Here is a 12,721-nt window from a genome sequence, read left to right as displayed (position 1 = left end):
AAACTAGGAAAAAATACATGACAGTGTTCTACATCTTGATCCAAAGCCAGCCAGAAAGATACTGGCTTCCAGGCAGCTAGGAGGAGGATCTCAATGCCCACCCCCAGTGACACACTTCCTCCAACAAGGCCACAACTACTTTAACAAGACCACACCTAACGTTGTCACTCCCTGGGCCTAGCATATTCAAACCACCACAGGTGGCTAGTGAAGATTTTACATCTGGACTCAGACTGGAAAATAGAGTTTAGCATAACTCGGAATTCATTATTCCAAGACCCACTATAAGCCTAGCCTTCCTCTTGAAAGAAAAGGGTCAATGATAGTGGATGTAAAGAGGTGTCAGCCCTCACTTTCAGCCCTTAGTAGGAGTGATTATATTGACTGCTGTTGGGGACATGATAACTCACTAGGTAAGGAAGCTGTTCTCTAAGCACGAAGACCTGAATCCCACTCCTCACCCCGGTGTGACTGCATGTGCCTATAACCCCAGCATTGATAAATAGACAGGCAGACCCTGAGAACTTGCTGACCAACTGGCCAGCCTAACCAAAAGGCTGAGGTTTCAATGAGAGTCCCTGTCTCAAGGCAACACAGTGGAGAGTGACTGAAGAAGACAGCTGTCTTGCTCTAGGCTCCTTGTGTGTATGAATAGGCATGCACGTATGTGTAGATCATGCACACAAAAGCCACACATGCAAAAACATGAAAATATGGGGGGTGGATGACTGAAAGTATTCCTATGCAGGTACACAGGGGTCCATTTATGCAAACCAACACTCAGTTTACTCAGGACTGTCCAATGTGCAAGTAAAGCTCAGTATCTCAGGAAACGTCCTTGTTGAGGTCTTGTCTTTTACTGTGCATTGTAAAGCTCAGGACGGCCCCCAAGACCTGGAGTGTGAGTGTAGACTTATGACCCTGCCCCCATGTCGTTAAAGACGCCAACATCCAATAGCTGGGCAGTAGAGACACAGGTGAAGTTCGAATACATAAAAAATAACTCAGAATTATCGATAGAAAAACAGATTCTAACAACATAGAAAATAGTATCTGCCCTTCTTGTGCTGCTCTTTAAGGCTTATTATAAATAGAGAGCCGGGCTGGAGAGATGGCTCAGTGGTTAAGAGCACTGACTGCTCTTCCAGAGGTCCTGAGTTCAAATCCCAGCAACCACATGGTGGCTCACAACCATCTGTAAAATGAGATCCGATGCCCTCTTCTAATGTATCTGAAGACAGCTACAGTGTACTTATATATAATAAATGAATAAATAAATCTTTTAAAAAATAAAATAAATAGAGAGCCTCTGTGTGTCTTTTATCCAGGAAGCAAATGGTCAAAGGCAGGGTAGGAACCCTGGGTCGGGATTAAAAATTACTACAACATGCCCTAACCTAGGAAGGCTGGAACATTTATTTTGTCAGTTGAATGCACACATCCATAGTAACAAATTTGCAGTAATGAGTTCTGGAAAGGAAAATTCTAGATTCCCATATTTTCTTTCTTTATTCTTGTTTGTCTATTCTAAATATTCCACAAATAGACACATCCCTTTCATGAGAACACATTTACTCCACTTCAAATTCCTTAAATACATATAGGTCTAGAATATTGTTCTATATGGAAGATTTCCCAAAATACAGACAGAGTCAACTATACAATGAGGAAATCTTCTGGCTCTCGGACACGGTGGTAAAAGTTGCCATATGTTTAAAAATGCTCTCTGGGTTTGTTCTCTAGGATTTGACTGTCATTCTGGGAAATTCAGGTGGTTTAATAAAAGGTACATTATACAGTTATATTGTCGTGTGAAATTTTTAGTGCTCTCAAGAAAAACCGAAGGCTGTCTGTGTATCTGGTTCACTTAGTAACTACATTCACGGTGTCATGGTATCAAGCTGTGACTTAGGCCTTTAGACTTTGTCCACTGGTTGTCAAGACCATGTGCTAAAGTCGGCAACAAAATGTGAATTTATTGAACTAAGTCTTTCTTTTTCCATCTGTTAGGGAAGCATTCAAGTTCTGTAACGTCTATCCAATCACTTCAGCAGTGGGGAATTACTCCTTAATCGTGTTTATTTTTTTTCTTTCTAATGATTTTTTTAAAGTCTTTTTTTCATACTTGTATATAATGAATTTTGGTTATGGTCACTCTCTGTCAAATTTTAACTTTAATTTACTTACTATTTGAGTAGTCCTAACTTAAACGTATACATAGAAGGAGTGAGTGGGGTGTGTGTGTGTGTGTGTGAGAGAGAGAGAGAGAAAATATGTGTGTATGTCTCTGTGTGTGTGTGTGTGTGAGAGAGAGAGAGACAGAGAGACAGAGAGAGAGACAGAGAGAGAGAGAGAGAAAGACAGAAAACAAAATGAATTATTTTATGGTTCTTTCAATATCCAGGTCTCACGGGGGCTGCCAGCTGCATGGATCACAGATGTGACAGAAGAGAACAAATGCTGAGGGCAGCCTCCCTTGTGACTAGGAAAAGCTTTTCCATCCATACAAAGGTCCGCCAGTGCCAGCCGGATCCTCCCCAAGTCTGTTTTCTGGGCTGGCAAGCTGTTAACCGCTTCACTGAGGTCTTCCCCATTATTGGATTTTTGAATGCTTCCACACGGGGCTGAGTTGTACAGAGGAAAACATACTTTTTCCAGATACCCAAAGACTGTGGCAGCTTCTCAAATCCTGCATCTTAGAGCCCCTCTCCCACCCCACCAATAAACACACAAAGAATCTCTTGCCCACAGAGAGAGGAGAGAGAAGAGAGAGGGGGGAGGAGGAGAGAGGAGGAGGGAAGGAGGGAGGAGGAGGGAAGGAGGGAGGAGGAGGGGAGGGGGAGGAAAGTGGGAGAAAGCACAGGGCCTCATGAGAACTCAGATGTTCAGTGCTACCCTGAAATGCAGACGTTCTGATTTAAAGAGCTCACCTATACTGGAACAAAACAGTGTTGTAGCTACTTTCAAAGGCATCTTAATGGAGGATCCTGTTCTGCACTTTATACATTATCGCCCCAGCCTTAGAGGATCGCCTGCCTTTATCACTGTTAGGGTTTCATTAGGGAGCCCAACTCACACACTAGGGATTGCTTTATTGCTGTAAAACCTCCTTGGTGCCTTTGCCAGAGACAAAGGGCTTCTTCAGCAATTGCAGCAAATCAAAAGCAAATTGAGCTTAGGGCTTGGCTGCTTTCAAAAACAAAACAAAAGCCAGCGGCACCCCCAGAGAATACCCTCTCCCCTTTCCTCTAGAGTGTCTCTCAGGTTGCCCTCCCTCCTCACTCCTTATTCAATGTCCCCGTTCCTCCACCCTACCCTCACATCTGCAAACTGAAAGACAATGCCATAGGTAGGTACACCGTAGGTACACGTTTCAAAGAATTCAAGGTAAGCTTACTTTCCATCTCTTTGCCCGATTCTAGAATCGAGTTGAAATGTTTATGGAATATCGCCATACAGAAGATACAATCTCATAGCCCCAGGGCTGTACCAGAAAGAACACCATGTGCATTCTTGAAGCTACTCAGAGACAAAGTTGTTCTACCATATAGTGGTGCTGAGGGCGGTGGGGTTGCGGGGTAGAGGGGTGATGGGTGGTGGTGGGTGGGGAGTGAGAGCTGGCGGCGGGGGTGGGGGGCATCTGAAAGGAAATCACCAGACACTACAATCAGGCTAACTTAGAAACCCAAGGTTAGGTCACTCTTAAGCCAGTGAACATGGGTAGCTGACCTGCTGTTAAAAGGACATTATCAACACTGAAATTTCGTTAACTCAGAACTAGCTTCTACACGCCTAGACCTCCCCGAGGGTCCAAAGTGACATGGATGGATATTCTTTGGAGGCTTCGAGTTACTTCATCTTTCTTCCCTCCTTCTTTTCAGTCTGTGATGTAAGCCTAGGAGTTTACTTTCCACCAAGTCTTGCCGCTATTAGACCTTAGGGCCTCCTGCCATGAGCTCTTTCTTACCTTTCTGACACCTCCTATGTCACTTTACTCTGATGTTATTCACACCCCACACTCACCCTTCACATGCAATCACAGGCCCTAACGTTAGATGTATTCATTGTTTTCATCAAATCGGGGAATCCTGTTTATTTAAGATAGGGTCTCATACATCCTAAGGTAGTTTGGAAAGCACTGTGTAACTGAGGATATTCTTCAATTTCTAATCCTCCTGCCTCTACCTTCCTAGTGATGGGATCATGTGTATGCATGCAACCCTGTCACTCTGTGGATATGCGGCTGGGGACTGAACCTGGGCTTCATGCATGCTAGGCAAGTGCTTAACAAACTGAGCTGCACCCCCCCCCCCCCAGTACCAAAACAGAGATCTGCACATCAAATGGCCTTCACTTCCAGCTACAGGAGCAGCAGAAACCCCGCCCCCTTCTCCCTGCCCTCCCACTAACCACGCCTCCCTCATGTCTGTCACTTACCTTGAAGTGAGTGGATGGTGATACTGCCTGCTTTCATTCTGTGCCACATGGAGGGTCATGGCTGCACAAAAGGAGAGCTACTTTTAGCTCAAACTACAGCAGGAAGTGATGGCTTCCACCAAACAACTGTGCAGAATTAGCAAGCTGCCTAAGAGATCCTCACTGCCTGTCAGAAAATAAAACCTGCAGAGAACATTGAAATACAGCTAAAATGAACACTGATTGACAGCAGCTAACTAGATCGTGCAAAACATTCTGAGAGAAGGAATGTCTTTGCTAGAAATCTCCTGAAAAAAGATTCATCCCTTAAAGAAAGGACTGGAGACAATCACATAAGCAAAGACTGTAGTGGACTTTTGGGCTGAGCTATTCAGGGAAAACCCATCAGATGAGGCAAAATGAAACCCAGGACCTGGAAAATGAAGGTTCTAGACAAGTGTCCCACTTACTTTGGTAAAAATATGAGAGCGCACGGATACTCTGAGGAAATAAAGTACATACTCGACAATATTAACTTCTAGGCAAAAATGTCATAAATTAAGTAATAATAGGACAGTTAAGAAAGAACTCAGAGCAAGTGCTCATAGCTTAGAGGAACCAACGGGAGAAATCCCAGCAACAGTAATTATCATTCTGTAGATTCTTTTCATACATGACAAAATCCAAAAACAAAAAACAAACAAACAAAAAAAGCAACCAAGTTTTGAGTCAGGTTTTCCAACAGAATTTTGCTGAATATTTGGAACCTAATCCTTTACCAAAATGATCGATGGGGACTTGGGTGTTCGGTCTGAGTTATGATGCTCTACAAATAAAGTTGGAAAGATATTCTGGGATGTTACTTGATCACTAGAGACCCACAAGTCATCACCACTAGGAGAAATTTCAATCAGATCCCTATAGAATGGTCAGTTAGAAATCCACTCAATATTCATGGCTAGGACCAGAGAAAGGGGGAAAAGAAATGGACAGAAGATATTTTGAAAAGAGGTCACTCGTCAAAAGAACCCAAAGAAATGAAAGGCTTAGTAGGGGGTCAGGCATATAACCCTGGTAATTAAAGCAGCTTCTACTGGAAGGAATTTTACTCTTGGGTGCAAGGGTATGGATTATAAAAGGGGCTCCCTGAACTCAGACACCACCTCCTACCAGGTCAGACTGTTTTCCCCCCCAGGGACGGAAGGTTGGCAACTTCTAGACTTATTCGAGCCAGATCCTAATATTCCCTAGAACATTTTCTAACCACGTACTTCCTAGTGGCTAACATTGATGCCATGGGGTTCTCAGAACCTTTTGCAAAACATACTCAGGGGTGGAGAAGGAGGAGAAGAGTCTTGAAGTTTTCGAAGGAGCATTCGTAAGATATTGGGCTGTGAAGACTTGGAAGGTAGCCTCTCTTGTATCCTTGCGATGTCTGAAGCTGTAACCTTCTGGCAGCCGGCATGAGTGAACAGCACATCAGGTCTGGAGGCAAGCCCAGACTCACAACTGTATTCCTTCCCGGACCATGTCTGCAGCCTGGTAGGGCCCAGCGCTAAGTTACTGAACTCCATATATGTATACGGTGACAACCTCCTTAATCCCAGCCAGCTGTTATGGTAACAGCGGTGCCAGGGATGGCAGAGGACCAGCAGAAACAGAACACTGATTAATACCAAAGGGAGGGTTCTGGCCAGGAAATGACGGTGACTCACCACAACTGAATTCTGGTGAATACATAGAGCATTTGCCATGGTTTTTTTTTTTTTTCTTTTCTTTTCTTTTTTTTTTTTCAAGAGGTGTTACTCTGAAGTTACCATCTGAGTGTGAACGGATGCAGCCCACATGGCTAACAGTGAGTTCAGTAGGCAGGGAACATGTGGGAACAGACTTGGAAGGTTAAGAGCAGCCTATTTGCTCTGACATCAGTCATCTGGGAAGTTGGAACTACCGCCTCCTGTGTCTGCTGAGCTAGAAGACCCAGGGGTGGAAGGGTTGCTGCAAAAGAACTTTTAACATGCTGAAAGTGGAAAGTGACCCATGTTGAAAATGACAAAGGCATTGTCAATGGTGTAAACCTCTGTCCCAGAACAGTTTTCCAGCACTGAGATGCAAAATGGAGGTTGAATTCTAATATGCTATAATTGGTTCCAGAGTAGAAGCATTGCGCGACAAATGGTGGTTTTCTAGAGCTAGGGCATCTGGAGGTGGGGTCTAGTTAATATTTAGGGTATTGATGAAAGCAGAAGACAGTGAAGCCATTCCTTACACAGGCATTAGCAGGAAATGAATGTACCCTTCCCCACGATGCAAATATGCAAAGGCCTCAAACTATGTTTAAGGTTCTGTTCTTTAGGAAGTGCACAGAAGAGCTGAGAAGATAGCTTGGTGGGTAAGAGTACTTCTTCTCTAAACACAAAGACCTGGGTTTGAATCTCCAGCACCTATGTAAAAAGCCATGCATGTCTATAAATGACTATAATCCTAAACCTGGAGGATGGACAGCCAGCTTAGCCAAACCCATGAGCATCTCATTCAGTGAGACAGCCAGTCTCTAGGCAACCAAGCAAGGAGAAATTGAAAAAGATACCAGCCGTCATGCTCTGGCCTCTAAATGCTTATAAATGGGCACCCATATCCATACCTTCACACTCATGTACCACACACACACACATGTGCTGCACACCTACCACTGCCGCCCCCACATACAAATGGGAAATAAATAGATACAAGGGCAAATTTAGTCTGTGATCAAATATTTTCCAAAGAATTTGAACGAGACTTTGGGATGAGAATTCATAGCCAGAGTGAGATGTTTACAGTTGCAGACTGATTGCCATGCAAGTCTGATGACCTGAATTCAACCCCCAGTGCCCAAAAGTTGTCCTCTGCCCTCCACAAGCAAGGCTGAGACATGAGCATGCCATACACATGTTCATGTGCATCATGAATGCACATACAATGATACTAATACATCAAATGTAAAATGTATAACAGTGATCCCCTGTTCTGGTCAGATAATATGCGCATTCTGGAGCATCCGTTCCAAGCTCACGTTCTGATGATCATTACTGCTCTTTTGAAGGTTCTGGGGGCATTAGGAGGTGAGGCTCCTACAAGCCAAGGGACGAGACAGAGGTTGGTAGAGCAAGACATTCAACATCCTCCTCTGTCCTCTGCACACATGTACAGAAGCAGGCACACCTGTACACACATGTGCACTCATACACTACACACAAACGCCCATAAAAAGTCTCTTTAAAAAAAAAACTCACTCTGATGCCATATTTACTTTGAAGTGGAAGGACTTTTGCAATGGAAAGATTCCTATTTGTTTTCCCCCAAAATAACATGAAATAGCTTCTGGAAAAACCCTCAGTCAGAACGTGGATCTCATCCACCTTTATGACTTTCACAGACGCAGACACGGAGGGGAGACAGTCTGTCTTGTGGGAGAATTTGGCAAAAGATCTCATCGTGACTTAATCTGGTGTAGCTCAGGTTACAACTGCTGTAGGAAACTGATTCCACACAGTTAATAAAGCCTGCCTTGGTTGCAACCAACCAACATTGATGCTACCACTGAATGGGCTCCTTTAAGGGGCCCTTCCACATCCTGAAGACTCTGAAGTCAGGAATCTCACATGTCTTTCACTGAACAGACCATCTTTTTCCAGAACTTGAAGACTTGAGGCAATTAGACCAGATGTAGGTGTAACCATTAGACCCCACACATGCCCCGTTCAGCACCTTACAAGATCTGGAGGGCAGGGAATTCAGCTTGTCCTCTGCTGAGTCCTCAGTGCTCATTGTTTATCCACTTAAACTCAGTAAACACTTAATGACCAACTAAAGAAAAGCCACTGCAATCTTCCCCAAACATTCATACATCCTCATAGTGATTGAAAAAAATAGGAACCGTGGGCAGCTATAGAAAAAGTAGAATATTGGATTTGTATGTATGTGATCCACAGAATATAATAACTATGATTGGTTGCAAAGACCTAAGAAGAGAGGGGGAGGGTATGGAGAAGAAAAGAATTACGAGCTGTAGAAACAAAGAATATTGGATTGGTTTTTGGAGTGAGTTTATTTATAAAATGGTCAGCGTCTTTGTAAGTCTGATTGTCCATCCATCAAATGGGTCTGGAGAATCCTATAAATACCTAGCACCCACGTAAGGCAGGCAGATGTGGCAGAATACTCATTCCACCAGACCCTTTGCTTCTTAGCCAAGTGAGAGAGGGCCTGGGAGGGGAGGGGGCCACAGGACTAGATTTTAACTATTTGAGGATAAACATTGTGTTGGCACATTACTGGATATCATCAGAGCATGCTTAGAGGATGCCTACAAGTGCCGATGTTCTCCATTTGTTGTGGCTTGAATGTGACCTGTCCCTTATAGACTCACATATTTGAGCACTTCATCCTCAGGGATTAGCACTGTTTAGAAAGGTGCTTGAGCCTTTGAACATAATAGTTCTCACAACAACACAAAGTCACTACAACGCCATTCTCTCTTGCTGAGTAGAGACAGACGGGTGGGGGGAACTGGAGTTTTCTAGAATGAGAGAGTAGCAAGAAGGCAAGGAGTACAATGGGGTATCAGAGAGAGTTAAAGGGGGATTCCAAGGAGTGCTGGGGATACTGACAAAGGGGGACACATCTGGAAAGAACCTCGAGAACAGCATCCTCAACCTGAGTCATGACCCTTTGGGGTTGACTGACCCTTACACAGGGGTCATCTAAGACCGTGGGAAAACAGAGTCATTTACTTTACAATCCATTAACAGTAGCAAACTTACAGTCAGGAAGTAGCAATGAGAACAAGTTCAGGCTTAGGGTCACCACAACATGAAGTAACACGTCAAAGCATGGCAGCAAGAAGTTGAGAACCGCTGCTCTCAGGTAGGTGGAGGACGTGCAGGCACTGTACATGAAGCTAGGGCTAGCGGCACACCTGCAGTCAGGAGGCCTAAGGCAGGGTGATCTTGTATTTCAGAGCAGCATGCATTCCGTAGTAAGAACTTGTCTCAAGAAGCGGGGAGGCGCAGAACACAACTAGACTAACACTGTGTGTTTATCTTGCTGCGTGTAACAGATTGCCCACCCCTAATTGATAAATCTATAACATAATCCCTATCCCCAAGGCTCAGGAAAAATCATGTTGCCAGGGGACAGATAGTATCTTCTATATATGACAAGAAAACTGAATCCATAAAACCTCAAAAATATGGCCCCCTAAATAAATCCTGAACACCACCACCACCAGTTGCCATGCCAATCTGAGTGAAAGAATCCCTCAAGCCCCACCATACATAAGGAACTATAGGTAATTAATGGCTGCTACAACAGCATGGGTCAACATTCTTCATGGACAAGGCAAATGAAATGTTATTTAATCCAAAGTGAAGTCATCCCCAAAACAAATAAACATAGGAGCAAAAAGACTTAATAGGCTGTAATGTATATACACACATATATGCACATATGTGTATATATAAATAAATAGCATTTTATATTCAATATAAATTTATAAATGTACACACACATATATAAAACAATAATTAAAGAAGAAGAGGTTATTAGTTGGAGAGGGATTAGAAGAAACAAGGGAGTTATAGATAGAACACTGGAAATGTTATAAATACAGTACTAACATATAAAATTCCCAAAAACTTTTAACTAAAAGAAATCTCTACCTCTTCTAAAAAAACCACCTGTCACTCCATAAGTATAATATATATTAATATATTATAACATTAATATGTGACTAGTGATATGTACAGTAGAGCAGTGAATCATGGGCTCTTTAAAATATCTTTTATTACATTTATTTATTGAGTGTGTACCATGGTGCACATGTGGACAACTTGTGGGACAGTTCTTTCCTTCCACCAACTGAGGGAGCTAGGGTCCTCAGGCTTGGCAGCGAGTGCCTCTCCTGCTGAGCCATCTCCCTGGATCTTGAGCCTTACAGAGCCATGAAAGCTCCGAGTGGGTGATAAAAGCTACAGCCCTTCTCTGAAGAAACATGTATTTTTACTCTTTCATTTTAAAATTTGGGTTTTGTTCATAAACATAAAATATGTTAAAAAGTACTTTCTGAAATATGAACTTAATTAAAAGTCACAATAAATAAAAATTATTTCTTATCAAATGTCAAGAAAAAGTCAAATTTCCTTTGGCTCAACTGAGAAAATGAAATTATAGCTGTGATTTGTCTGTCTGAGTGATACAATTATATGACATTTCAAACCTACTCCTTTAGATATAATTCTTTGGTTTTGTTTTTTAGGGGTGGGGATTGAACCCAGGGCCTCACACACAGCCAACCTCTTCTCCATTTTGACTTTCCTTTTTACATAACCATGACTGTACACAATTCTATCGGGATTCTAGGGCTCGCAGCAGCAGGAGCTCCCTGTGCTTTGAGATGAAATTAATGTAGTCTCAGGTAAAGTGTGCATCTTTGAAGTTGTCCTTAACAATGACAAGAATTACCTAAACAAACATGATCAGAAGCCAGTCCTTTAGACATTGCGTACACAGGAAAATGAACCTTCTTTCAACTCACCAGTGTTCTGTTCCCCTCTTTTCTAGTATCTTCCATACCCACGTTCTTCTTTTTCCCCATCTTTATTAAATTGGGTATTTCTTATTTACATCATACCCACATTCTTATCTCTCCCCAGCCATCAAAGACCTCTGCCACCCAATCCTACTGCTGCCATGCCATAGGGCAGCAAATAAAGTCAAACCATTTCCATCAAAGAACCTGCATGCATGACCATTGGCTCCATGCCGTTCTCCATCACCACAGCAGTTGCATTGGATCCTGTCATAAATGTGAACCACATACCCTGTACACATAACTTCTCCTGTGCCTGTGATGCTATACACACAGAAAGCCCTCAATTCACTGTCACTTTCTAAAATAACAGAATCCAGATCCTGCCGATTCTGGCATGGCCTTGGTAGAGACAGAATGACAATGCTCCTGCTCTGGGGCAGGGCCAAGAGACATGGGCCTCCATAAGTGTTGATGGCTGCTGTGGACGTAAGACTTGTCTGTATAATAATGTACATATTTTTACATTCCTCCCTTGGAGGAATGTCCTCCCTGTTAACATTAATGACTCCATGATAGTCAGAGATAGCATGAATCCAAGGAGTGAAGGTGTGGTAATGTGGGCAGAATGGTAAATGCTGGGACCTTCAAGACAGCCCCTGAGGCTGTAGGAAAGAACTCTAAAAACATGAGCACAAAATATATTCACAGGACCAACAGGCTGACTCTGTGACAGGCTTCAAATTATCAATTCAGGAGACTAGGCCTAGATCTCTGTTTCCCAGAACTGGGCAAATCCAGGCAAGTCGGTTATTGTAAACCACCCGTACCCCCACCCCATTGGGGGCACAGCCAATCAGAAGCTGCCCTGCCACCTGGCCTTAGGCAAGGACAACGAGTCTGCAACAGTCTGGAATTTCACAGAGCCTAGCCAATCCCAAGACCCACACACCTATGAAGATTGAGCCAACCAATTAAGATAAAGGTCACCTACCCCTCCCTGGAACGTGCTTTTAATTGGGCCTTTGAGTTCACCTGGGTATCTCCTTCTTGGTATATGGTAGACCCCTGTATGCTGAACTTCTGCAGGATAAACACTCTTTGCTCTTGCATACTCTATGAGTCTAGGATATCATTCTTTAGCAAATCATGGACCCTTACAATATAATTTCTGAACTATGCAAAAAATATAAGGATACCATATGAATTGCATGAGGGGCTTCACAAATCTAAATGAACAAAGGCATTAATGAGCCAGATATAAAGACAGGCAGATTCCTGCGCTCAAGGTCAGCCTGGGACAGGTAGCAGTTAGGTACAGGCCTGGTTGGAATGGTTCCAGGGTTGGGAACCATTCAGCTATCTTATTGTCTGTACTTAGGCTTGCCGTGTTTTCCTTAAAGTTCAGGGACTGCTGATTTGTGGGATAGTCAAGAAGGAACCTGGAATAAATAACCGGATTGGTATGTAAATAAAAAGATAGGATTTTTTTGGTCTATATGAGATGAGTTAGCTGAAAGCTATAGCAGTTGTTTTTAATTTTTTTGCTAGAGAGCTAAGCTGTCTGGATATCTCTGGAGAGTGAACACAAGTTCTTCAAGAGTTTTTCCTAAGAAGATTTCTGCAGAAAATCCATAGAGATTGAACACAGCTTTTTTTTTTTTTTAAGAATTGTTCATAATTCTTTTAGACTCTTTTCTAAAAGGATGTCAAAAATCCCAACAATTATTTAGA

At 42.9% G+C, this 12,721-nt stretch overlaps 1 long non-coding RNA gene across 1 annotated transcript in view; it reads right to left on the bottom strand.

The window, feature by feature from the left end:
* The window catches only part of LOC103694135 (uncharacterized), a 35,700-nt gene extending 29,737 nt beyond the window's left edge, over positions 1-5,963 (bottom strand). Inside the window, exons 1-2 of the long non-coding RNA XR_005495819.2 lie at positions 5,744-5,963; positions 4,438-4,498 (exon numbers count right to left, since the gene is read on the bottom strand). This is a non-coding gene — a long non-coding RNA (uncharacterized LOC103694135). The remainder of the gene's footprint in view (positions 1-4,437; positions 4,499-5,743) is intronic.
* Between the last annotated feature and the right edge of the window lie 6,758 nt (positions 5,964-12,721).

Source organism: Rattus norvegicus, chromosome 17 (assembly GCF_036323735.1).
Source record: "Rattus norvegicus strain BN/NHsdMcwi chromosome 17, GRCr8, whole genome shotgun sequence".
NCBI lineage: Eukaryota > Metazoa > Chordata > Mammalia > Rodentia > Muridae > Rattus > Rattus norvegicus.
Note: the sequence above shows the minus strand (reverse complement) of the source record. Positions and strands in the feature narration are given on the sequence as shown.